Raw genomic sequence first — 26,159 nt, forward strand, 5'->3', positions numbered from 1 at the left:
AAAACCTAGAGAGAGGAGAGAGACTAGAAACTACATCTAAAAGCTAAAATTATGTGAATGAAGTGTCAATGAGAAGTGTATCCCTGATTCCTCCACTCTGCAGCCTCTAATATGCGTTTTCGGGCTTGGAACTGGGCCAAAACCAGCCCAAAAATCGCCCCCAGTGTTTTCTGATATCTGCAACACATGATGGCTTGTCACGCGTACGTGTCGCTCACGCGTACGCGTCGTCCCACGCGTACGCATCGTCCCACGCGTACGCGTCGTTTGTCTTCTGTGCCAATCACGCATACACGTCATACCATGCGTGCGTGTCGCTGTCAGCTTCCCAAAACATCATTTTCTTACGTTGCTTCCACTTTTGCATGCTTCCTTTCCGTCCTCTAAGTCATTCCTACCATATAAACCCTGAAAACACTCAGCAAACATATCACGGCATCAAATGATAATAAGATAGGATTAAAATTAGCTAATTTAAGGCCAAAGAAGTATGTTTTCACTCATAGTACAAAATTAGGAAGCAAAATGTAAAACATGCGAATTATATGAATAAATGTGAGAATAATGGATAAAATCTACTAAATTAAGCACAAGATAAATGCTAAAATAGGGGTTTATCAATCTCCCCGCACTTAAACATTAGCATGTCCTCATGATAAGCTCAAGAGAACCAAAAGAGTGAAGGCAAAATAGTATAATTTATGCAATGCAACCTATCTAGATGCAAGCTACCTACATGCATCATGCTTTTCTAATTAGTATTTATCTATATCTATATATATAAGCATATATGTGGTCAAAGTGAGTAAAATTTTCAAGAAATCATATATGCAAAATTAAGAGCTAAATAAATCACATCAAACACATTCACAGTTGAATTGAGTTATTTAAAAGAATTCACAGACTTGCAAGACAAGCAATTATCAAGTATGGACATATGGAAATGAGCAATTGAACCCTTATTGGATGTGTATATGCACTCTAATCACTGAAGTATTTGGGATTAAACCACTAAAATCTCCTCTAATCATGCTTTCTAAAACTTTGTTCTTCATCTAACCAATCAACAATTATCAAGTGTACAAATGCAAATATCATGAGGGCTTTTTCAAGGTTATAATGGGACTAAGGTAAGGTTGAGGATATATGTATGGCCAAGTGAGCTATCATATGAATCTTTGACTAACCTAAGTTCTCACCTAACACATACACACACTCTATACAATTCTATAGTCAAGCTTAGCTGCCCAAAATATTACTTTTGCATATTTTCACATACTCATGTATCAATTCTAATTCCTTCACATATACATTGATTTCCTTATTGAACTTAACAATTTTCTCTTTTTCTCTTTTTTTCTTTTTTTTTATATATATGAAATCATAATGCATCAATGCATATGGTTTCTATAATTTCACACGAGTATACACCCAAATTCTCAATATTTGTCAATAAAAATAAAACACATTCTCATCAACCATAGTTCTCACATTTACCCACACTTAGTTGACACACACTATCTTAAGCTAACCAAAGATTCAAATAAGGTACTTAATTGTTTTTCCGCTTAAGGCTAGTGATGTGGTAATATAAAGAAAAAATGGGGGTTAAAAGGCTCAAAGTGGCAAATAAAGGTAAATGAAATGGTAGGCTATTCGGGATAAGTGAGCTATAATCAAATAATGGCCTCAATCACATAAATGCATGAAGATACACTACATAATGGACATATAGAATGGAACAAACCAAAGATTGCAATCATAGATAATAAAATACACAAGAATAAAAATCATGGTTAAATAATGTAACCATGCAATTAAGATAAAAAACTCACGGATGTGTTCTTAGCTCAAAAATCATATTCCAAATTATATATACATATCAAGCAAGTTTCAAAAAGTTTTTAACTCAATTCAATTGGGATTTTAATGCCCTTTTTCAGAAAAAAAATGAATTTCTTAAAATTTTCAACAAATTGACCAATATTTATTATTATATATATACTAAATGAATTATTGTGATTATGAAAAGCCAAAACTTTAGTTTACTCCCTATGTTCAATCAAACCAAATTCTCATATGCAAAAGGGTAAACTAAGCTCAATAACCCATATTTTTCCAAATCACAACTAATAGACTAAAAGTGCAATTCAAACTAAATGTCTAAGATATATACAAGGCAAAGTACAAAATGCAACAAAGTAAAAATAAACAAAAGTACAATAAAATGAAAATGTGCAAGTACTGAAAATAAAACAAAAGTCTAAAATGATTCACCAAAATATAGTCTGCCGGAGATGGCGTCCTCCCCACACTTATAGCACAGCATCGTCTTTGATGCTCCTCAAATCAAGTCAGATGAACGGGGTCAACGTCTGCCTCTCTATCGTGGCATGTCGATGGATGTGCCTGGTGCACGAAATTGTGATCATCAACAATGGCGCCAAAGACTTGGAGCTCTCAAACGTGAATCACACTTTGTCACAACTTCGCACAACTAACCAGCAAGTGCACTGGGTCGTCCAAGTAATAAACCTTTCGTGAGTAAGGGTCGATCCCACAGAGATTGTTGGTATGAAGCAAGCTATGGTCATCTTGTAAATCTCAGTCAGGCAGATTCTAATGGTTATAATGGTTTTCGAATATAAAGATAAATAAAACATAAAATAAAGATAGAGATACTTATGTAATTCATTGGTGGGAATTTCAGATAAGCGCATGAAGATACTGTGTTCCTTCTTAATCTCTGATTTCCTGCTTCTTTCATCCAATCATTCTTACTCCCTTCCATGGCAAGCTGTATGTTGGGTTTCACCGTTGTCAATGGCTACCTCCCGTCCTCTCAGTGAAAATGGTCCAAATGCTCTGTCACAGCACGGCTAATCATTTGTCGGTTCTCAATCATGTCGGAATAGAATCCAGTGATTCTTTTGCGTCTGTCACTACGCCCAATACTCGCGAGTTTGAAGCTCGTCACAGTCATCCCATCTCAGATCCTACTCGGAATACCACAGACAAGGTTTAGACTTTCCAGATCTTAGGAATGGCCGCCAATAATTCTAGCTTATACCACGAAGACTCTGATCTCACAGAATGGGAGGACCCATGCGTCGTGGACCAGGAATCCAAGAGATACACACTCTAGCTCTCGCTTGTAGAACGGAAGTGGTTGTCAGGCACACGTTCATAAGGACGGATGATGATGAGTGTCATAGATCATCACATCCATCAGGTTAAAGTACGATTGATATCTTAGAACAAGAATAAGCTTGAATTGAATAGAAGAACAATAGTAATTGCATTAATACTCGAGGTATAGTAGAGCTCCACACCTTAATCTATGGTGTGTAGAAATTCCACCGTTGAAAATACATAAGTGATAATGGTCCAGGCATGGCCGTGAGGCCAGCCCCCAAAATGTAATCAAAGGATCAAAAGATAATCCAAAGATGTCTAAGGAAAGCTAAAGATGAAAATACAATAGTAAAAAGTCCTATTTATACTAAACTAGTTACTAGGGTTTACAGAAATAAGTCTAAGTGCAGAAATCCACTTCCAGGGCCCACTTTGGTGTGTGCTTGGACTGAGCTTGAGCTTTACACGTGCAGAGGCTTCTGTTGGAGTTAAATGCCAAGTTGTAACGTGTTTTTGGCATTTAACTCTGGTTTGTGACGTGTTTCTGGCGTTTTACTCCAGAATGCAGCATAGAACTGGCGTTGAACGCCAGTTTGCATCATCTAAACTCGAATAAAGTATGGACTATTATATATTGATGAAAAGTCCTGGATGTCTACTTTCCAACGCAATTGAGAGCGCGCCATTTGGAGTTTTGTAGCTCCAAAAAATCCATCTCGAGTGCAGGAAGATCAGAATCTAACAACATCAGCAGTTCTTCGTCAGCCTCCTATCAGATTTTTGCTCAGGTCCCTCAATTTCAGCCAGCAAATACCTGAAATCACAGAAAAACACACAAACTCATAGTAAAGTTCAGAAATGTAAATTTTGCATAAAAACTAATAAAAACATCCCTAAAAGTAGCTAGATACTACTAAAAACTACCTAAAAACAATGCCAAAAAGTGTATAAATTATCCGCTCATCACAACACCAAACTTAAATTGTTGCTTGTCCCCAAGCAACTGAAAATCAAATAGGATAAAAAGAAGAGAATATACTATAATTCCCAAAATATCAATGAATATTAGTTCTAATTAGATGAACGGGACTTGTAGCTTTTTGCATCTGAACAGTTTTGGCATCTCACTTTATCCTTTGAAGTTTAGAATGATTGGCATCCATAGGAACTCAGAGTTCAGATAGTGTTATTGATTCTCCTAGTTAAGTATGTTAATTCTTGAACACAGCTACTTTTATAAGTCTTCGCCGTGGCCCTAAGCACTTTGTTTTCCAGTATTACCACCGGATACATAAATGCCACTGACACATGACTGGGTGAACCTTTTCAGATTGTAACTCAGCTTTGCTAAAGTCCCCAGTTAGAGGTGTCCAGAGCTCTTAAGCACACTCTTTTTGCTTTGGATCACGACTTTAACCACTCAGTCTCAAGCTTTTCACTTGGACCTGCAAGCCACAAGCATATGGTTAGGGACAGCTTGATTTAGCCGCTTAGGCCTGAATTTTATTTCCTTGGGCCCTCCTATCCATTGATGCTCAAAGCCTTGGATCATTTTTACCCTTGCCTTTTGGTTTTAAGGGCTATTGGCTTTTTCTGCTTGCATTTTTCTTTTCTTTTTTTTCTTAAATTTTTTTTCGCAAGCTTTGTTCTTCACTGCTTTTTCTTGCTTCAAGAATCAATTTTATGATTTTTCATATCATCAATAACATTTCTCTTTTTCATCATTCTTTCAAGAGCCAACAATTTTAACATTCATAAACAACAATATCAAAAATATACACTATTTAAGCATTCATTCAGAAAATAAAAAGTATTGTCACCACATCAATATAATTAAGCTAATTTCAAGGATGAATTCGAAACTCATGTACTTCTTGTTCTTTTGTATTAAAAACATTTTTCTTTTAAGAAAGGTGAAGGATTCATGGAATTATTCATAGCCTTAAGACATAGACTCTAGACACTAATGATCATGTAATAAAGACACAAACATAGACAAACATGAAGCTCAAAAACCGTAAAGCAGAGAGATAAGAAAAAAGAAGTTAAGGAATGAGTCCACCTTAGTGATGGTAGCGCCTTCTTCTTGAAGGACCAATGGTGTCTTTGAGCTCCTCTATGTCTCTTCCTTGCCTTTGCTGCTCCTCCCTCAAAGCTCTTTGATATTCTCTAATCTCATTGAGAATGATGGAGTGCTCTTGGTGTTCCACCCTTAATTGGTTCATGTCATGACTCAATCCTTCTAGAGAAGTGTTGAGTTGATCCCAATAGTTGTTTGGAGGAAAATGCATCCCTTTAGGCATCTCAGGGATTTCTTGATGATGTGCTTCCTCATGCGTCTCTTGAGATCAATGAATGGGCTCTCTTGTTTGCTCCATCCTCTTCTTAGTGATAGACTTGTCTTCTTCAATGAGGATGTCTCCTTCTATGACAACTCCAGCTAAGTTGCATAGATGGAAAATGAGATGAGAAAAAGCTAGCCTTGCCAAGGTGGAGGGCTTTTCGGCTACTTTGTAGAGTTCTAGAGGAATGACTTCATGAACTTCTACTTTCTCTCCAATCATGATGCTATGGATCATGATGGCCCGATCCACAGTTACTTCGGATTGGTTGCTAGTGGGAATGATGGAGCGTTGGATAAACTCCAACCATCCTCTAGCCACAGGCTTAAGGTCCAGTCTTCTCAATTGAACCGACTTGCCTTTTTAGTCTCTTTTCCATTGAGCTCCTTCCATACATATGTCCATGAGGACTTGGTCCAACCTTTGATCAAAGTTAACCCTTCTAGTGTAGGAGCGTGCGTCTTCTTGCATCATAGGCAAGTTGAATGCCAACCTTACGTTCTCTGGACTGAAATCTAAGCATTTCTCCCAAACCATTGTAAGCCAATTCTTTGGGTTTGGGTTCATGCTTTGATCATGGTTCCTAGTGATCCATGCATTGGCATAGAACTCTTGAACCATTAAGATTCCGACTTGTTGAATGAGGTTGGTAAGAACTTCCCAACCTCTTCTTTGGATCTCGTGTCGGATTTTCGGATACTCATTTTTCTTGAGCATGAAAGGGACCTTAGGGATCACCTTCTTCTTGGCCACAACTTCATAGAAGTGGTCTTGATGGACCTTTGAGATGAATCTCTCCATCTCCCATGAATCAGAGGTGGAAGCTTTTGTCTTCCCTTTCGGATTTTCGGATACTCATTTTTCTTGAGCATGAAAGGGACCTTAGGGATCACCTTCTTCTTGGCCACAACTTCATAGAAGTGGTCTTGATGGACCTTTGAGATGAATCTCTCCATCTCCCATGAATCAGAGGTGGAAGCTTTTGTCTTCCCTTTCCTCTTTCTAGAGGTTTCTCCGGCCTTAGGTGCCATAAATGGTTATGAAAAAATAAAAAAGCTATGCTTTTACCATACCAAACTTATAATGTTGCTCGCCCTCGAGCAAAAAAAGAAAGAATAGAAGAAGAAGAAGAAGATATAGAGGAGAGGGAGAGATGTGTGGGTTTCGGCCTAGGGGAAGAAGAGAGGATAGTGTTGTGTGAAAATGAAGAAGGATGGGGGGGTTTATATAGTGGAGGGAGAGGGGTATGGGTTCGGTCATTTAAGGTGGGTTTGGGTGGGAAAGATATTTTGAATTTGAAGGTAGGTGGGGTTTATGGGGAAGAGTGTATGGATGTGATTAGTGAAGGGTTAATGGGGAAGAGAGATTGAGGTGATTGGTGAAGGGTATAGTGTTATTGGATTGTGTGAAGAAGAGAGAAATGGGGTAGGTGGTGATCCTGTGGGGTCCACAGATCCTGAGGTGTCAAGAATTTCTCATCCCTGTACCTTTTAGGCATGTAAAACGCCCTTGTATGCAATCCTGGCGTTTAACGCCAGATTGCAGCTTGTTTCTGGCGTTAAACGCCCAAATGTAGCCTATTTCTGGCGTTTAACGCCAGCCTGATGCTTGTTTCTGGCGTTAAATGCCATCTTGGTGCTTGTTTCTGGCGTTAAACGCCAGACAGAAGCTTGTTTCTGGCGTTTAAATGCCAGACAGCTCTTCCTCCAAGGTGTGCTTTTTCTTCTGCTATTTTTTATTCTGTTTTTAATTTTTGCAATTGTTTTATGACTCCACATGATCACAAACCTAATAAAACATAAAAGAATAATAGAAATATAGATAAATAAAAATTGGGTTGCCTCCCAATAAGCACTTCTTTAATGTCAATAGCTTGACAATGAGCTCTCATGGAGCTTCACAGATGTTCAGAGCATTGTTGGGACCTCCCAACACCAAACTTAGAGTTTGAATGTGGGGGTTCAACACCAAACTTAGAGTTTGGTTGTGGCCTCCCAACACCAAATTTAGAGTTTGATTGTGGGGGCTTTGTTTGACTCTATATTGAGAGAAGCTTTTTATGCTTCCTCTCCATGGTTGCAGAGGAAGATCCTTGAGCTTTAAACATAAAGTAGTCCCCATTCAATTGAAGGACTAGCTCTCCTCTGTCAACATCAATCACAGCTCCTGCTGTGGCTAGGAAGGGTCTTCCAAGGATGATGCATTCATCCTCATCCTTCCCAGTGTCTAGGATTATGAAATCAGCAGGGATGTAAAGGCCTTTAACCTTTACTAACACGTCCTCTACCAATCTATAAACTTGTTTTATTGATTTGTCTGCCATCTCTAACGAGATTCTTGAAGCTTGTACCTCAAAGATCCCCAGTTTCTCCATTACAGAGAGTGGCATAAGATTTATACTTGACCCCAGGTCACAGAGCCTTCTCAAAGGTCATGGTGCCTATGGTACAGGGTATTAAGAATTTACCAGGATCTTGTTTCTTTTGAGGTAAAGTTTGCTAAACCCATGTATTTAGTTCACTAATGAGCAAGGGAGGTTCATCTTCCCAAGTCTCATTACCAAACAACTTGGCATTCAGCTTCATGATAGCTCCTAGATATTGAGAAACTTGCTCTTCAGTTACATCTTTATCCTCTTCAGAGGAAGAATAGGTCTCAGAGCTCATGAATGGCAGAAGAAAGTTTAGTAGAATCTCTATAGTCTCTATATGAGTCTCAGATTCCTTTAGGTTCTCAATAGGGAACTCCTTTCTGTCTGGGGGATGTCCTATGAGGTCTTCCTCATTGGGATTCACATCTTCCCCTTCTTCTTTGGATTCGGCCGTTTTGATTATATCAATGGCCTTGCACTCTCTTTTTGGATTTTCTTTTGTATTGCTTGGGAGAGTACTAGGAGGAGTTTCAGTAATTTTCTTACTCAGCTGACCCGCTTGTGCCTCCAAGTTTCGAATGGATGACCTTGTTTCATGCATGAAACTTAAAGTGGCCTTAGATAGATCAGAGATTATGTTTGCTAAGCTAGAGGGGCTCTGCTCAGAATTCTCTGTCTGTTGCTGAGAAGATGATGGAAAAGGCTTGCTATTGCTAAACCTGTTTCTTCCACCATTATTAAAGCTTTGTTGAGGCTTTTGTTGATCCTTCCATGAGAAATTTGGATGATTTCTCCATGAGGGATTACAGGTGTTTCCATAGGCTTCACGCATGTAATTCACCTCTGCCATTGCAGGGTTCTCAAGATCATAAGCTTCTTCTTTAGAAGATGCTTCTTTAGTACTGTTGGATGCATTTTGCAATCCATTCAGACTCTGAGAAATTATATTGACTTGCTGAGTCAACATTTTGTTCTGAGCTAATATGGCATTCAGAGCATCAATTTCAAGAACTCTCTTCTTTTGAGGCATCCCATTACTCATAGGATTTCTCTCAGAGGTGTACATGAATTGGTTATTTGCAACCATGTCAATGAGTTCTTGAGCATCTGCAGGTGTTTTCTTTAGGTGAATAGATCCACCTGCAGAATGGTCCAATGACATCTTAGAAAGCTCAGATAGACCATCATAGAATATATCTAAAATGGTCCACTCTGAAAGCATGTCAGAAGGACACTTTTTGGTCAACTACTTGTATCTTTCCCAAGCTTCATAAAGGGATTCACCATCTTTTTGCTTGAAGGTCTGAACATCCACTCTAAGCTTGCTCAGCTTTTGAGGAGGAAAGAACTTGGCCAAGAAGGCCGTGACCAGCTTATCCCAAGATTCCAGGCTATCTTTAGGTTGTGAGTCCAACCATATTCTAGCTCTGTCTCTTACAGCAAAAGGGAAAAGCATGAGCCTGTAGACTTCAGGATCTACTCCATTAGTCTTAACAGTATCACAGATCTACAAGAATTTAGTTAAAATTGATAGGAATCTTCTGATGGAAGTCCATGAAACTTGCAGTTCTGTTGCATTAGAGCAACTAGTTGAGGCTTCAGCTCAAAATTGTTTGCTCCAATGGCAGGGATTGAGATGCTTCTTCCATAAAAATTGGAAGTAGGTGTAGTATAATCACCAAGCATCCTTCTTGCGCCTCCACCATTCTTATTGGGTTCGGCCATGTCTCTTTCTTTTTCGAGATTCTCTGTAAGGTTTTCTCTGAATTGTTGTGCTTTAGCTTCTCTTAGCTTCCTCTTCAGAGTCCTTTCAGGTTCAGGATCTACTTCAACAAGAATATCCTTGTCCTTGCTCCTGCTCAAATGAAAAAGAAGAGAACAAAAAAGAAGAGGAATCCTCTATGTCACAGTATAGGGATTCCTTTATGTGAGTAGAATAAGAAAAGAATAGAAGAGGAAAGAGAAAAATTCGAACACAGAAGAGAAGAGAGGGTTCAAATTTTTTAGATGAAGAGAAGAGTTAGTAAATGAATAAATAAATAGAAGAAGATAAGAGAGAGGAGTTTTCGAAAATTAACTAAAATAGAAGTTAGTGATTTTTGAAAATTAAGAGAAGAAATAAAATTAAAATTAAAATTTGAAACAATTAGTTAATTAAAATAATTTTGAAAAAGAGGGGGTGATTTTCGAAAATTAGAGAGAGAAAAGTAGTTAGGTGGTTTTGAAAAAGATAAGAAACAAACAAAAAGTCAATTAGTTAGTTGAAAAAGATTTTGAAAATCAATTTTGAAATGATAAGAAGTTAGAGAAGATTTTTGAAATTGATTTTGAAAAAAAATATATGATTGAAAATATATGATTGAGATTTGTTTTGAAAGAGATTTGAAAAGGAAATTAAAAAGATTTGATTTTTTAAAATTAAAATTGATTACTTGACTAACAAGAAACTAAAAGATATGATTCTAGAATTTAAAGATTGAACCTTTCTTACAAGAAAGTAACAAACTTCAAATTTTTTAATCAATCACATTAATTGTTAGTAAAGTTATCAAAAATTATGAAATAAAATTAAGAAAAAGATTTTGAAAATCAATTTTAAAGATATTTTCGAAAATATAAAAGAAAAATGAAAAAGATTTGATTTTTGAAAAAGTTTGAAAAGATAAGATTTTTAAAATTGAAATCTTGACTTGACTAACAAGAAACAACTTATTTTGAAAATTTTTGACTAAGTCAACCCAAAGATTTCAAAATTTATGAGGAAAATAAGGAAACGATATTTTTTATTTTTGAATTTTTAATGATGAGAGAGAAAAACACAAAAATGACTCACAACATGAAAAATTAAGATCAAAACAAAGAAAACATGCAAGAACACTATGAATGTCAAGATGAACACTAAGAACACTTTGAAGATCAAGATGAACATCAAGACTTATTTTTGAAAAATTTTCAAGAAAAGAAAAAATGCAAGACACCAAACTTATAAATTTTTCATGTTTAGACACTATGAATGCAAAAATGCATATGAAAAACAACAAAAGATACAAAACAAGAAAATATGAAGATCAAACAAAAAGACTTATCAAGAACAACTTGAAGATCATGAAGAACACCATGCATGAATTTTTCGAAAAATTACATAAATTTTAAAAACATGCAATTGACACTAGACTCAAACAAGAAACACAAAATATTTGGTTTTTATGATTTTATTAAAATTTTTTTTCAAAAATTATATTTTTGGAAAAACGAAAAAGAGAAAAGAAAATTTTGAAAGATTTTTGAAAACTTTTTGAAAAGAAAATTACCTAATCTGAGCAACAAGATGAACCGTCAGTTGTCCAAACTCAAACAATCCCCGGCAACGGCGCCAAAAACTTGTTGTACGAAATTGTGATCATCAACAATGGCGCCAAAGACTTGGAGCTCTCAAACGAGAATCACACTTTGTCACAACTTTGCACAACTAACCAGCAAGTGCACTGGGTCATCCAAGTAATAAACCTTACATGAGTAAGGGTTGATCCCACGGAGATTGTTGGTATGAAGCAAGCTATGGTCATCTTGTAAATCTCAGTCAGGCGGATTCTAATGGTTATAATGGTTTTCGAATATAAAGATAAATAAAACATAAAATAAAGATAGAGATACTTATGTAATTCATTGGTGGGAATTTCAGATAAGCGCATGAAGATATTGTGTTCCTTCTGAATCTCTGATTTCCTACTGCTTTCATCCAATCTTTCTTACTCCCTTCCATGACAAGCTGTATGTTGGGTTTCACCGTTGTTAATGGCTACCTCCCGTCCTCTCAGTAAAAATGGTCCAAATGCTCTGTCACAGCATGGCTAATCATCTGTCGGTTCTCGATCATGTCGGAATAGAATCCAATGATTCTTTTGCGTTTGTCACTACGCCCAACACTCGCGAGTTTGAAGCTCGTCACAGTCATCCCATCTCGGATCCTACTCGGAATACCACAGACAAGGTTTAGACTTTCCAGATCTTAGAAATGGCCGCCAATAATTCTAGCTTATACCACGAAGACTCTGATCTCACGAAATGGGAGGCTCAGTTGTCAGGCGAGACACCCATGCATCGTGGACCAGGAATCCAAAAGATACACAATCTAGCTCTCGCTTGTAGAACGGAAGTGGTTGTAAGGCATGCATTCATAAGGACGGATGATGATGAGTGTCACGGATCATCACATCCATCAGGTTGAAGTACGAGTGATAGCTTAGAACAAGAATAATCTTGAATTGAATAGAAGAACAATAGTGATTGCGTTAATACTAGAGGTACAGCAGAGCTCCACACCTTAATCTATGGTGTGTAGAAACTCCACCGTTGAAAATACATAAGTGGTAAAGGTCCAGGCATGGCCGTGAGGCCAGCCCCAAAATGTGATCAAAGGATCAAAAGATAATCCAAAGATGTCTAAGGAAAGCTAAAGATGAAAATACAATAGTAAAAAGTCCTATTTATACTAAACTAGTTACTAGGGTTTACAGAAATAAGTCTAAGTGCAGAAATCCACTTCCAGGGCCCACTTTGGTGTGTGCTTGGGCTGAGCTTGAGCTTTACACGTGCAGAGGCTTCTCTTGGAGTTAAATGCCAAGTTGTAACGTGTTTTTGGCGTTTAACTCTGGTTTGTGACATGTTTCTGGCGTTTTACTCAAGAATGCAGCATAGAACTGGCGTTGAATGCCAGTTTGTGTCATCTAAACTCGAATAAAGTATGGACTATTATATATTGCTGGAAAGCCCTAGATGTCTAATTTCTAACGCAATTAAGAGCGCGCCATTTGGAGTTTTGTAGCTCCAAAAAATCCATCTCAAGTGCAGGGAGGTCAAAATCCAACAGCATTAGCAGTCCTTTGTCAGCCTCCTATAAGATTTTTGCTCAGGTCCCTCAATTTCAGTCAGAAAATACCTGAAATCACAGAAAAATATACAAACTCATAGTAAAGTCCAAAAATGTTATTTTTGCATAAAAACTAATAAAAACATCCCTAAAAGTAGCTAGATCCTACTAAAAACTACCTAAAAATAATGCCAAAAAGCGTATAAATTATCCGCTCATCAGTGCCCTAGGCTTTGTCGGCTGTGTCTGTGCAGGTACTGTGACTCCGTAGGGATCCTATGCTGAGTCTCCTCCTGTCGGGTCTCCTCCTGCTCAAAGTGATTCGAGGGTGTTGGTGCACGAAATTGCAATCACACTTTTGCAATTCCGCACAACTAACCAGCAAGTGCACTAGGTCGTCCAAGTAATACCTTACGTGAGTAAGGGTCGATCCCACGGAGATTGTCGGCTTGAAGCAAGCTATGGTTATCTTGTGACTCTTAGTCAGGATATAAATAATTATCAGGGTTGATTGTAAAAAGCAAAAGAACATGAAATAAGTACTTGTTTTGCAGTAATGGAGAACAGGTTGAGGTTTTGGAGATGCTCTATCTTCTGAATCTCCGCTTTCCTACTGTCTTCTTCTTCAAGCACCCAAGGCTCCTTCCATGGCAAGCTGTATGTAGGGTTTCACCGTTGTCAATGGCTACCTCCCATCCTCTCAGTGAAAATGTTCAACGCACCCTGTCACGGCACGGCTATTCAGCTGTCGGTTCTCGATCATGTCGGAATAGAATCCAGTGATTCTTTTGCGTCTGTCACTAACGCCCCACAATCGCGAGTTTGAAGCTCGTCACAGTTATTCAATCATTGAATCCTACTCAGAATACCACAGACAAGGTTTAGACCTTCCGGATTCTCTTGAATGCCGCCATCAATTCTAGCTTATACCACGAAGATTCTGATTAAGGAATCCAATAGATATCTACTCAATCTAAAGTAGAACGGAGGTGGTTGTCAGGCACACGTTCATAGTTGAGAATGATGATGAGTGTCACGGATCATCACATTCATCAGGTTTAAGAACAAGTGATATCTTAGAATGGAAGCAAGCATGATTGAATGAAAAACAATAGTAATTGCATTAATCCATCAAGACACAGCAGAGCTCCTCACCCCCAACCATGGGGTTTAGAGACTCATGACGTAGAAGGTACACAAAGAAATGTGTAAAGTGTCATGAGGTACAGATACAATGTCAAAAGATCCTATTAATAGTGAACTAGTAACCTAGGGTATTGGTACGCGAAATTGTGAACAATACTTTTCACAACTCTCATAATCCCCGGTCATGAACCCCAAAAACTTGGTGTTCAATACCATGGCATTACACAACTTCGCACAACTAACCAGCAAGTGCACTGGGTCGTCCAAGTAATAAACCTTACGCGAGTAAGGGTCGATCCCACGGAGATTGTTAGTATGAAGCAAGCTATGGTCATCTTGTAAATCTTAGTCAGGCAAACTCATATGGATATGGTGATGAACGAAAATAACACAAAGGTAAAGATAGAGATAGAGGTACTTATGTAATTCATTGGTAGGAACTTCAGATAAGCGAATGAAGATGCCTTCCCTTCCGTCTCTCTGCTTTCCTACTGTCTTCATCCAATCCTTCTTACTCCTTTCCATGGCAAGCTTGTGTAGGGTTTCACCGTTGTCAATGGCTACCTCCCATCCTCTCAGTGAAAACGTTTGCCTATGCTTTGTCACAGCATGGGGTAATCAGCTGTCGGTTCTCGGTCAGGCCGGAATAGAATCCATCGATTCTTTTGCGTCTGTCACTAACGCCCCGCCTGCTAGGAGTTTGAAGCACGTCACAGTCATTCAATCATTGAATCCTACTCAGAATACCACAGACAAGGTTAGACCTTCCGGATTCTCTTGAATGCCGCCATCAGTTCTAGCCTATACCACGAAGACTCTGATCTCACGGAATGGTTGGCTCGTTTGTCAGACGAGCACTCGGTTGTCAGGCGATCAACCATGCATCGTGCAATCAGGAATCCAAGAGATATTCACTCAATCGAAGGTAGAACGGAGGTGGTTGTCAGTCACACGTTCATAGGTGAGAATGATGATGAGTGTCACGGATCATCACATTCATCAAGTTGAAGAACAAGTGATATCTTAGAACAAGAACAAGCGGAATTGAATGGAAGAACAATAGTAATTGCATTAATACTCGAGGTACAGCAGAGCTCCACACCTTAATCTATGGTGTGTAGAAGCTCCACCGTTGAAAATACATAAGAACAAGGTCTAGGCATGGCCGTGAGGCCAGCCTCCCAAAGTGATCAAAAGATCTAAAGATCAAAAGATTCCAAAGATCAGAAGATGAAAATACAATAGTAAAAGATCCTACTTATAGAAAACGAGTAGCCTAAGGTTTACAGAGATGAGTAAATGACATAAAAATCCACTTCCGGGCCCACTTGGTGTGTGCTTGGGCTGAGCAATGAAGCATTTTCGTGTAGAGACTCTTCTTGGAGTTAAACGCCAGCTTTAGTGCCAGTTTGGGCGTTTAACTCCCATTTGCGTGCCAGTTCCGGCGTTTAACGCTGGAATTCCTGAGGGTGACTTTGAACGCCGGTTTGGGCCATCAAATCTTGGGCAAAGTATGGACTATTATATATTTCTGGAAAGCCCAGGATGTCTACTTTCCAACGCCGTTGAGAGCGCGCCAATTGGGCTTCTGTAGCTCCAGAAAATCCACTTCGAATGCAGGGAGGTCAGAATCCAACAGCATCTGCAGTCCTTTTTGGTCTCTAAATCAGATTTTTGCTCAGGTCCCTCAATTTCAGCCAGAAAATACCTGAAATCATAGAAAAACACACAAACTCATAGTAAAGTCCAGAAAAGTGAATTTTAACTAAAAACTAATAAAAATATACTAAAAACTTACTAAATCATACTAAAAACATACTAAAAACAATGCCAAAAAGCGTACAAATTATCCGCTCATCACAACACCAAACTTAAATTGTTGCTTGTCCTCAAGCAACTGAAAATCAAATAAGATAAAAAGAAGAGAATATGCAATGAATCCCAAAAACATCTGTGAAGATCAGTATTAATTAGATGAGCGGGGCTTTTAGCTTTTTGCCTCTGAATAGTTTTGGCATCTCACTCTATCCTTTGAAATTCAGAATGATTGGCTTCTTTAGGAACTTAGAATCAAGATAGTGTTATTGATTCTCCTAGTAAAGTATGATGATTCTTGAACATAGCTACTTATTGAGTCTTGGCTGTGGCCCAAAGCACTCTGTCTTCCAGTATTACCACCGGATACATACATGCCACAGACACATAATTGGGTGAACCTTTTCAGATTGTGACTCAGCTTTGCTAGAGTCCCCAACTAGAGGTGTCCAGGGCTCTTAAGCACACTCTTATTGCCTTGGATCACAACTTTATTTTTTCTCTCTTTTTTTTGTTTTCTTTTCTTTTTCTTTTTCTCTCTTTTTTTTCGATTTTTTTTGAATAGTAATGCTTTTTCTTGCTTCAAGAATCATTGTAATGATTTTTCAGATCCTCAGTAACATGTCTCCTTTTTCATCATTCTTTCAAGAGCCAACATTCATGAACCACAAATCAAGATACATATGCACTGTTTAAGCATACATTCAGAAAACAAAAACATTGCCACCACATCAAAATAATTAAACTGTTATAAAATTCAAAATTCATGCAATTCTTTCTTTTTCAATTAAGCACGTTTTTTATTCAAGAAAGGTGATGGATTCATAGGACATTCATAACTTTAAGGCATAGACACTAAGACACTAATGATCACAAGACACAAACATGGACAAACATAAGCATAAAATTCGAAAAACAGAAGAAGAAATAACAAGGAAATCAAAGAACGGGTCCACCTTAGTGATGGCGGCTCTTTCTTCCTCTTGAAGATCCTATGGAGTGCTTGAGCTCCTCAATGTCTCTTCCTTGTCTTTGTTGCTCCTCCCTCATGATTCTTTGATCTTCTCTAATTTCATGGAGGATGATGGAGTGTTCTTGATGCTCCACCCTTAGTTGTCCCATGTTGGAACTCAATTCTCCTAGGGAGGTGTTCAGTTGCTCCTAATAGTTTTGTGGAGGAAAGTGCATCCCTTGAGGAATCTCAGGGATCTCATGATGAGTGGGGTCTCTTGTATGCTCCATCCTCTTCTTAGTGATGGGCTTGTCCTCATCAATGGGAATGTCTCCCTCTATGTCAACTCCAACTGAATAACAGAGGTGACAAATGAGGTGAGGAAAGGCTAACCTTGCCAAGGTAGAGGACTTGTCCGCCACCTTATAGAGTTTTTGGGCTATAACCTCATGAACCTCTATTTCTTCTCCAATCATGATGCTATGGATCATGATAGCCCGGTCTATGGTAACTTCGGACCGGTTGCTAGTGGGAATGATTGAGCGTTGGATAAACTCCAACCATCCTCTAGCCACGGGCTTGAGGTCATGCCTTCTCAATTGAACCGGCTTCCCTCTTGAATCTCTCTTCCATTGGGCGCCCTCTTCACATATGATCGTGAGGACTTGGTCCAACCTTTGATCAAAGTTGACCCTTCTAGTGTAAGGATGTTCATCTCCTTGCATCATGGGCAAGTTGAACGCCACCCTCACACTTTCCGGACTAAAATCCAAGTATTTCCCCCGAACCATAGTAAGATAATTCTTTGGATTCGGGTTCACACTTTGGTCGTGGTTCTTGGTGATCCATGCATTGGCATAGAACTCTTGAACCATCAAGATTCCGACTTGTTGAATGGGGTTGGTAAGAACTTCCCAACCTCTTCTTCGGATCTCATGTCGGATCTCCGGATATTCACCCTTTTTGAGTGAAAAAGGGACCTCGAGGATCACCTTCTTCAAGGCCACAACTTCATAGAAGTGGTCTTGATGCACCCTTGAGATGAATCTTTCCATCTCCCATGACTCGGAGGTGGAAGCTTTTGCCTTCCCTTTCCTCTTTCTAAAGGTTTCTCCGGCCTTGGATGCCATAAATGGTTATGGAAAAACAAAAAGCAATGCTTTTACCACACCAAACTTAAAATGTTTGCTCGTCCTCGAGCAAAAGAAGAAAGAAGAGTGTAGAAGAAGAAGAAATGAGGAGAAAGGGAATGGCTTTGTATTCGGCCAAAGGGGAGAGAAATGGTGTTTAGGAGGTGTGAAAATGAAGGAGTGAAGGAGGGTTTATATAGGAGAGGGAAAGGATAGGTTTCGGTCACTTGAGGGTGGGTTTGGGTGGGAAAGTGGTTTGAATTTAAATGGTGAGGTAGGTGGGGTTTTATGAAGGGTGGATGTGAGTGGTGAAGAGAAAGTTGGGATTTGATAGGTGAAGGGTTTTTGGGGAAGAGGTGTTGAGGTGATTGGTGAATGGGTGAAGAAGAGAGAGAGAGTGGTAGGGTAGGTGGGGATCCTGTGGGGTCCACAGATCCTGAGGTGTCAAGGAAAAGTCATCCCTGCACCAACTAGCAAGAAAAAACACGTTTTGTGCCTTTTCTGGCGTTAAACGCCGGGCTGGTGCCCATTTCTGGCGTTTAACGCCAGCTTCTTACCCATTTCTGGCGTTTAACGCCAGTCTGGTGCCCCTTTCTGGCATTAAACGCCCAGAATGGTGCCAGACTGGGCGTTAAACGCCCAACAGCTAACCTCACTGGCGTTTAAACGCCAGTGGGTGCGTCCTCCAGGGTGTGCTGTTTTTCTTCCTGTTTTTCATTCTATTTTTGCTTTTTTCATTGATTTTGTGACTTCTCATGATCATCAACCTACAAAAAAGATAAAATAACAAAAGAAAATAGTTAATTATAAAACATTGGGTTGCCTCCCAACAAGCGCTTCTTTAATGTCAGTAGCTTGACAGAGGACTCTCATGGAGCCTCAGAAATGCTCAGAGCTATGTTGGAACCTCCCAACACCAAACTTAGAGTTTGAATGTGGGGGTTCAACACCAAACTTAGAGTTTGGTTGTGGCCTTCCAACACCAAACTTAGAGTTTGACTGTGGGGGCTCTGTTTGGCTCTGTTTTGAGAGAAGCTCTTCATGCTTCCTCTCCATGATGACAGAGGGATATCCTTGGGCCTTAAACACCAAGGATTCTTCATTCACTTGAATGATCAATTCTCCCCTATCAACATCAATCACAGCCCTTGCTGTGGCCAGGAAGGGTCTGCCAAGGATGATGGATTCATCCATGCACTTCCCAGTCTCTAGGACTATGAAATCAGTAGGGATGTAATGGTCTTCAACTTTAACCAGAACATCCTCTACAAGTCCATGGGCTTGTTTTCTTGAATTGTCTGCCATCTCTAGTGAGATTTTTGCAGCTTGCACCTCAGAGATCCCTAACTTCTCCATTACAGATAGAGGCATGAGGTTTACACTTGACCCTAAGTCACACAAGGCCTTCTTGAAGGTCATGGTGCCTATGGTACAAGGTATTGAAAACTTCCCAGGATCCTGTCTCTTTTGAGGCAGTTTCTGCCTAGACAAGTCATCCAGTTCTTTGGTGAGCAAAGGAGATTCATCCTCCCAAGTCTCATTTCCAAATAACTTGTCATTTAGCTTCATGATTGCTCCAAGGTATTTAGCAACTTGCTCCTCAGTGACATACTCATCCTCTTCAGAGGAAGAATACTCATCAGAGCTCATGAATGGCAGAAGTAAGTCCAATGGAATCTCTATGGTCTCAGTTTGAGCCTCAGATTCCCATGGTTCCTCATTGGGGAACTCATTGGAGGCCAGTGGACGTCCAGTGAGGCCTTCCTCAGTGGCGTTCACTGCCTCTTCTTCCTCCCAAAATTCGGCCATGTTGATGGCCTTGCACTCTCCTTTTGGATTTTCTTCTGTATTGCTTGGAAGAGTACTAGGAGGGAGTTTAGTAATTTTCTTGCTCAGCTGACCCACTTGTGCCTCCAAGTTTCTAATGGAGGACCTTGTTTCATTCATGAAACTTTGAGTGGTTTTGATTAGATCAGAGACCATGGTTGCTAAGTCAGAGGTATTCTGCTTAGAACTCTCTGTCTGTTGCTGAGAAGATGATGGAAAAGGCTTGCTATTGCTAAACCTGTTTCTTCCACCATTATTATTGTTGAAACCTTGTTGAGGTCTCTGTTGATCCTTCCATGAAAAATTTGGATAATTTCTCCATGAAGGATTATAGGTGTTTCCATAGGGTTCTCCCATGTAATTCACCTCTTCCATTGAAGGGTTCTCAGGATCATAAGCTTCTTCCTCAGATGAAGCTTCCTTAGTACTGCTTGGTGCATTTTGCATTCCAGACAGACTTTGAGAAATCATATTGACTTGTTGGGTCAATATTTTGTTCTGAGCCAATATGGCATTCAGAGTGTCAATCTCAAGAACTCCTTTCTTCTGACTAGTCCCATTGTTCACAGGATTTCTTTCAGAAGTGTACATGAATTGGTTATTTGCAACCATTTCAATTAGCTCTTGAGCTTCTGTAGGCGTCTTCTTCAAATGAAGAGAGCCTCCGGCAGAGCTATCCAAGGACATCTTGGACAGTTCAGAGAGACCATCATAGAAAATACCTATGATGCTCCATTCAGAAAGCATGTCAGAAGGACACTTTCTGATTAATTGTTTGTATCTTTCCCAAGCTTCATAGAGGGATTCTCCTTCCTTCTGTCTGAAGGTTTGGACTTCCACTCTAAGCTTACTCTGTTTTTGAGGTGGAAAGAACTTTGCCAAGAAGGCGTTGACTAGCTTTTTCCAAGAGTCTAGGCTTTCTTTAGGTTGAGAGTCCAACCATGTCCTAGCTCTGTCTCTTACAGCAAAAGGGAATAGCATAAGTCTGTAGACCTCAGGGTCAACCCCATTAGTCTTGACAGTGTCACAGATTTGCAAGAATTCAGCCAAAAACTGATGAGGATCTTCCAGTGGAAGTCCATGGAACTTGCAATTCTGTTGCATTAGAGAAACTAATTGAGGCTTAAGCTCAAAGTTGTTTGCTCCAATGGCAGGGATAGAGATGCTTCTCCCATAGAAATCGGGAGTAGGTGCAGTGAAGTCACCCAGCACCTTCCTTGCATTGTTCGCATTGTTGTTGTTTTCGGCTGCCATGTGTTTTTCTTCTTTGAAGAATTCATTCAGGTCCTCTAAAGAGAGTTGTGCTTTGGCTTCTCTTAGCTTTCTCTTCAAGGTCCTTTCAGGTTCAGGATCAGCCTCAACAAGAATGCCTTTGTCTTTGCTCCTGCTCATATGAGAGAGAAGAGAACAAGAAATGTGGAATCCTCTATGTCACAGTATAGAGATTCCTTGAAGTGTTAGAGGAAAAGAAGAGTAGAAGACAGAAGTAGAAAATTCGAACTTATCAAAGGAGATGGAGTTCGAATTTTGCATTAAGGAATAGTGTTAGTCCATAAATAGAAGGATGTGAGAAGAAGGGAAGTGATTTTCGAAAATTAAGTAAAAATTTTGAAAACATTTTTGAAAAACATTACTTAATTTTCGAAAATGAAAGTGGGAAAGAAATAAAGTGATTTTTGAAAAAGATTTTGAAATTAGAAATCAAAGAGATTTGATTGAAAATTATTTTGAAAAAAGATGTGGTTAAGAAAATATGATTGGTTTTAAAAAAAATGATTGAGAAGATATGATTTGAAAAACATTTTAAAGAGATTTGATTTTGAAAAATTAAAAACTTGACTAACAAGAAAAGATATGATTCAAACATTAAACCTTTCTCAACAGAAAAGGCAACATACTTGAAATGTTGAATCAAATCATTAATTGATAGTAAGTATCTTTAAAAATAGAAAGAAATTGAATTTGAAAGAGATTTGATTTTGAAAATTTTGAAAACTGAAAAAAAATTGCATTGAAAAACAGAATCTTCCCCCTTGTGCCATCCTGGCGTTAAACGCCCAGAATGGTGCACATTCTGGCGTTTAACGCCCAAAACTATACCTTTTTGGGCGTTAAATGCCCAACCAGGTACCCTGGCTGGCGTTTAAACGCCAGTCTGTCCTTCTTCACTGGGCATTTTGAACGCCCAGCTTTTTCTGCATAATTCCTCTGCTGTATGTTCTGAATCTTCAATTCTCTGTATTATTGACTTGAGAAGACACAAATTAAAAATATTTTTGGATTTTTAATAATGAAGAATAATCAAAATTCAACTAAAATCAAATAACAATGCATGCAAGACACCAAACTTAGCAGTTTGTATACTGCTGACACTAATGATAATGCATATGAGACACATAAACACTCAAGTCAAAAGAATTTAAAGATTAGAGTAAGAAATCATCAAAAATTACTTGAAGATCCTTAAGACACATGAAGGAATGCAAGCAATTGACACCAAACTTAGAATGAAACACTAGACTCAAACAAGAAACATACAATATTTTTGGGTTTTATGATTTTTTTGATTTTTTTTTGTGTTTTTCGAAAATTAAGTGGAAAAAGATATCAAAATTCTTAATGAGAATTCCAGGAATCAGTGCAATGCTAGTCTAAGACTCCGGTCCAGGAATTAGACATGGCTTCACAGCCAGCCAAGCTCTCAAAGAAAGCTTCGGTCCAAAACACTAGACATCGCCAAAGGCCAGCCAAGCCTTAGCAGATCACTGCTCCAAAAGCAAGATTGATAAAAATCAACAAGCTTTTGTGATGATAAGTTGAAACCTCGGTCCAATGAGATTAGACATGGCTTCTCAGCCAGCCAGACTTCAACAAATCATCATGAAACTCTAGAATTCATCTTCAAGAATTTCGAAAAAAAATACCTAATCTAAGCAACAAGATGAACCTTCAGTTGTCCAAACTGAACAATCCCCGGCAACGGCGCCAAAAACTTGGTGCGCGAAATTGTGAACAATACTTTTCACAACTCTCATAATCCCGGGTCATGAACCCCAAAAACTTGGTGTTCAATACCATGGCATTACACAACTTCGCACAACTAACCAGCAAGTGCACTGGGTCGTCCAAGTAATAAACCTTACGCGAGTAAGGGTCGATCCCACGGAGATTGTTAGTATGAAGCAAGCTATGGTCATCTTGTAAATCTTAGTCAGGCAAACTCATATGGATATGGTGATGAATGAAAATAACAAAAAGGTAAAGATAGAGATAGAGGTACTTATGTAATTCATTGGTAGGAACTTCAGATAAGCGCATGAAGATGCCTTCCCTTCCGTCTCTCTGCTTTCCTACTGTCTTCATCCAATCCTTCTTACTCCTTTCCATGGCAAGCTTGTGTAGGGTTTCACCGTTGTCAATGGCTACCTCCCATCCTCTCAGTGAAAATGTTTGCCTATGCTTTGTCACAGCATGGGGTAATCAGCTGTCGGTTCTCGGTCAGGCCGGAATAGAATCCATCGATTCTTTTGCGTCTGTCACTAACGCCCCGCCTGCTAGGAGTTTGAAGCACGTCACAGTCATTCAATCATTGAATCCTACTCAGAATACCACAGACAAGGTTAGACCTTCCGGATTCTCTTGAATGCCGCCATCAGTTCTAGCCTATACCACGAAGACTCTGATCTCACGGAATGGTTGGCTCGTTTGTCAGACGAGCACTCGGTTGTCAGGCGATCAACCATGCATCGTGCAATCAGAAATCCAAGAGATATTCACTCAATCGAAGGTAGAACAGAGGTTGTTGTCTGTCACACGTTCATAGGTGAGAATGATGATGAGTGTCACGGATCATCACATTCATCAAGTTGAAGAACAAGTGATATCTTTGAACAAGAACAAGCGGAATTGAATGGAAGAACAATAGTAATTGCATTAATACTCGAGGTACAGCAGAGCTCCACACCTTAATCTATGGTGTGTAGAAGCTCCATGATGAGCGGATAATTTGTATGCTTTTTGGCATTGTTTTTAGTATGTTTTTGGTATGATATAGTTAGTTTTTAGTATATTTTTATTTAGTTTTTAGTTAAAATTCACTTTTCTGGACTTTACTATGAGTTTGTGTGTTTTTCTGTGATTTCAGGTATTTTCTGGCTGAAATTGAGGGACCTGAGCAAAAATCTGATTCAGAGACTGAAAAGGACTACAGATGCTGTTGGATTCTGACCTCCCTGCATTCGAAGTGGATTTTCTGGAGCTACAGAAGTCCAATTGGCGCTCTCTCAGCGGCGTTGGAAAGTAGACATCCTGGGCTTTCCAGCAATATATGATAGTTCATACTTTGCCCAAGATTTGATGGCCCAAACCGGCGTTCAAAGTCACCCTCAGAAATCCCAGCGTTAAACGCTGGAACTGGCACCCAAATGGGAGTTAAACGCCCAAACTGGCACTAAAGCTGGCGTTTAACTCCAAGAAGAGTCTCTGCACGAAAATGCTTCATTGCTCAGCCCAAGCACACACCAAGTGGGCCCGGAAGTGGATTTTTATGTCATTTACTCATTTCTGTACACCTTAGGCTACTAGTTTTCTATAAGTAGGACCTTTGACTATTGTATTAAGGAGTCTTTCGATCTTTGGATCTTTTGATCATGTTTTTATGATTGAACCCTCTTTGGGAGGCTGGCCATTCGGCCATGCCTAGACCTTATGCTTATGTATTTTCAACGGTGGAGTTTCTACACACCATAGATTAAGGTGTGGAGCTCTGCTGTACCTCGAGTATTAATGCAATTACTATTGTTCTTCCATTCAAATCTGCTTGTTCTTGTTCTATGATATCACTTGTTCTTCAACTTGATGAATGTGATGATCCGTGACACTCATCATCATTCTCACCCATGAACAAGGTGACTGACAACCACTCTTGTTCTACAAGCGATCAAGGCTCTAGTGAATATCTCTTGGATTCCTGATTGCACGATGCATGGTTGATCGCCTGACAACCGAGTGCTCGTCTGACAAACGAGCCAACCATTCCGTGAGATCAGAGTCTTCGTGGTATAGGCGAGAACTGATGGCAGCATTCAAGAGAATCCGGAAGGTCTAACCTTGTCTGTGGTATTCTGAGTAGGATTCAATGACTGAATGACTGTGACGTGCTTCAAACTCCTAGCAGGCGGGGCGTTAGTGACAGATGCAAAAGAATCAATGGATTTTATTCCGGCCTGACCGAGAACCGACAGCTGAATTCCGCTATGCTGTGACAGAGCATATGCAATCGCTTTCACTGAGAGGATGGGAGGTAGCCATTGACAACGGTGAAACCCTACACAAGCTTGCCATGGAAAGGAATGAGAAGGATTGGATGAAGACAGTAGGAAAGCAGAGAGACGGAAGGGAAGGCATCTTCATGCGCTTATCTGAAGTTCCTACCAATGAATTACATAAGTATCTCTATCTTTACCTTTGTGTTATTTTCGTTCATCACCATTACCCTTTGAGTTTGCCTGACTAAGATTTACAAGATGACCATAGCTTGCTTCAATACTAACAATCTCCGTGGGATCGACCCTTACTCGCGTAAGGTTTATTACTTGGACGACCCAGTGCACTTGCTGGTTAGTTGTGTGAAGTTGTGTAATGCCATGGTATTGAGCTACCAAGTTTTTGGGGTTCATGACCGGGGATTATAAGAGTTGTGAAAAAGTATTGTTCACAATTTCGCGCACCAAGTTTTTGGCGCCGTTGCCGGGGATTGTTCAAGTTTTGAGCAAGCTTTTGGTAACATCAGTGCCAAGATCCGGCAACAACACCAAGTTTTTGGCGTTATTGCCAGGGATTGTTCAAGTTTGGACAACTGACGGTTCATCTTGTTGCTTAGATTAGGTATTTATTTTTTTTCAAAATTCTTGAAGATGAATTCTAGAGTTTCATGATGATTTGTTGAAATCTGGCTGGCTGAGAAGCCATGTCTAATCTCATTGGACTGAGGTTTCAACTTATCACCACAAGAGCTTGTTGATTTCTTATCAATCTTGCTTTTGGAGCAGTGATCTGCTAAGGCTTGGCTGGCCTTTGGCCATGTCTAGTGTTTTAGACCGAAGCTTTCTTTGAAAGCTTGGCTGGCTATGAAGCCATGTCTAATTCCTGGACCGGAGTCTTAGACTAGCATTGCAACTGATTCCTGGAATTCTCATTAAGAATTTTGATACCTTTTTCCACTTAAATTTCGAAAAACACAAAAAAAATTTACAAAATCATAAAATCCAAAAATATTTCTTGTTTGAGTCTAGTGTCTCATCATAAGTTTGGTGTCAATTGCATGCATTCATATGTCTTAGTTATCTTCAAGATGTTCTTGATGATTTACTTGCTCTGATCTTTGAATTCTATTGACTTGAGTGTTTTGTGTGTCTCATATGCATTCTCATTTTGTTAGTGTCAGTAGTATACAAACTGCTAAGTTTGGTGTCTTGCATGCATTGTTATTTGATTCTTGTTGCATTTTGATTTTTCCTTATTATTAAAAATCCAAAAATATTTTTAATTTGTGTCTTCTCAAGTCAATAAT

At 39.3% G+C, this 26,159-nt stretch overlaps 2 non-coding genes and 1 pseudogene across 2 annotated transcripts; all 3 read left to right on the forward strand.

Moving 5' to 3' along the window:
- Window positions 1–26,159, forward strand: part of LOC140184078 (uncharacterized) — a 152,892-nt pseudogene that overhangs the window by 69,016 nt on the left and 57,717 nt on the right.
- LOC112799221 (small nucleolar RNA R71) lies at window positions 9,065–9,172 on the forward strand. Its single transcript, XR_003200797.1, has one exon. It is a non-coding gene; the product is annotated as a small nucleolar RNA R71 (small nucleolar RNA).
- Window positions 20,330–20,437, forward strand: LOC112798952 (small nucleolar RNA R71). The gene has a single exon (XR_003200545.1). It is a non-coding gene; the product is annotated as a small nucleolar RNA R71 (small nucleolar RNA).

The sequence above is a fragment of the Arachis hypogaea genome, chromosome 4, assembly GCF_003086295.3.
Source record: "Arachis hypogaea cultivar Tifrunner chromosome 4, arahy.Tifrunner.gnm2.J5K5, whole genome shotgun sequence".
Lineage (NCBI taxonomy): Eukaryota > Viridiplantae > Streptophyta > Magnoliopsida > Fabales > Fabaceae > Arachis > Arachis hypogaea.